We start from the raw sequence: 2351 nt of genomic DNA on the forward strand, positions 1-2351 counted from the left end.
CAACAATGAATGAATGGGAATCCAAAATCTCTGTAAATTTTAATTAAAATTAATAATAATAATAAAAAATTTTAAAAATATTCTTAAAAGCCTTGTTAAAACTAAGCAATAGTTTAACTAGTAAAGAGTGTGTGCCTTGATCCCTGTACTCTTTGAAAAACTATGTGGGGTCTTACAGCAACTTTAAAGATTAGATCAGACAGACACTTAAAGGGCAGTTCAATATTAATGAGGGAGGAATAAAGAATAAGAACAGCTAAAGAACTTGAAAACTGCAATTAATGTCATAGAATTGTTATTCAATGTTACTAAATTGTTATAATTATGCTGTGCATCTTCTTGGGGGAAGTTTTAAAAACTAATTTTTTTGAAAAGTGTGAAACATGATGTATATGAATGAGACACAGTGTATGTCAATTGTGTATGCAAACCAATAAAATAAAAATAAACCTAAAAAATATTTTTTCTACTGAACAAATTAATTAGATATGGAGGTCATTTGAAAGAAGTATATAGACAAATCACAGACACAAAATACAGATTACAGTCTTCTGTGAATGAATTTTCTGGAACTGGACAATGGGTAGCTTGTGTCAATACATCCGGGAGTTATGGTCCTAAATATATAAGAAGTTTGAAAATACAGCAGTTCTTTGAAAGTCAAGGAACTAATGTACAAAATTTAAAGACGTGAAGATTTTTCAAAGATGTAGTGGAACAAAGTTTGCTAACAAAGCATAGTCCACAAAGAGAGTGCTGTACACGCTACTTTGGAAAATAGAAATTAAAGTCTTAAAAGTTTGCTAACAGTCACCTAAGGTACAGCGATTGTTTCCTTCCTGCACAGAACCAAGAACAAGGAGGAAAGGCAAATGTGCACAGAGTCAGGACTAATGGACCTCATCTTCAGTGCAAACCTCATCTTCCATGACCCTGAGACCAGAACGAGATGGAACTCAGCTGCAAGCAATGACCACTATGAAAGGGATCACACTAGAAGGTCCTGGGAACAGCAGGCCCAAATTTGAGGAATTAAAACAATGAAAATGGCTGGGATTTCTGATCCAACCTAACTAATGGGATTCCCAAGACTGTAGCTTTTAGTTAATATTTGAACCTAGAGCAAAACTCATCCCCATGGTTCAACTTTCAGTCAAATAGTAGACAGGTCTATAAAGTGATAAATAACAGGAAGGCTCCCTCATAAAATCAACTACCTAAGATCAAAAGAGTAACATTTGCCCAGGGATAAAACTCAGAAGGAAAGAAAGTATAGGATGGAAGAATTAATGGAAACGAGAGCCACAGAAAGCAACTGTCAAGAATGTAATTGTATTTGGTAATGAATGTCAGAAAATAAAATGTGTATGTGTGATCTAATGGAAAAATCAATTTGCTTTGTAAACTTTCAAATCTTGATAAAAAAGAAAAACAAGGATATGACAGAAGCTAGAAACAATTAAATGACATTATTAAACAGTACATTTCTTGAAAACTAAGATTAAATTACGTTAAGTGCTGTCGAGTCATAGACAACTCATAGTGACCCTATGAACAAAAGACCTGAACACCTGTGTAACTTTCATCCTTTCTCCAGGTTCATAGAGTTTTCGGAGGCAAGTAATTTCAGAAGTGGATGCCACTCCTTCTTCCAAGCTTGTTTTAATTGGGGAGCCCCACCAAACACCGTCCATCATTGGTAACCATTATCACATTTGACTCATCAGTGTCACAGTGTTTAGCATCACAGCAACCACGAGTTATGTCTGTACAGTGAATGGACAGACCAGGGCTATACAACCTAGAAGAATGTTTGACCAAACAAGCCTCATAGAATCTGGCTGCTGCAGATTACTTCCAAACTGGATTCCAGTCCCATACTGCTGACCAATGTGTTTTTAAATAGAAGGCTGAATCACATCATCTCACACCCATTACCAAGTAACATTCCACCCTAATCCTCACCAGAACCAGCAAACAAGCCTCTGTAGAATCTGGCTGCTACAGACGACTTCCAAACTGGATTAAATAGTAAAACACAAATGTTGTTTTTGACATTGAGTTGGAACGCACTCACAGCTGACCGTCCAGTGGGTTTTCAGAGGCTGTAAAATGCATGGGAAGAGAATGCTCATCTTCCTCCCACAGAGAAGCTGGTAGATTCTAACCACCTGCCTTTCAGCTGAAAGCAAAACTTCTTACCACTAGGCCATCAGAGAAAATATTTTGGGCTGTACAATAATTAAAATATCATTCTTCCCATTTTTTTTAATGCCATAAAAGTTCAGAGGAAAATACAGTCTTAAATATATGCTGTTGTTGTTGTTGTTGTTGTTATGTGCCGTCGAGTC

The sequence above is a fragment of the Elephantulus edwardii genome, unplaced genomic scaffold, assembly GCF_000299155.1.
Source record: "Elephantulus edwardii isolate Elephantulus edwardi_28Jun2011 unplaced genomic scaffold, EleEdw1.0 scaffold00130, whole genome shotgun sequence".
NCBI lineage: Eukaryota > Metazoa > Chordata > Mammalia > Macroscelidea > Macroscelididae > Elephantulus > Elephantulus edwardii.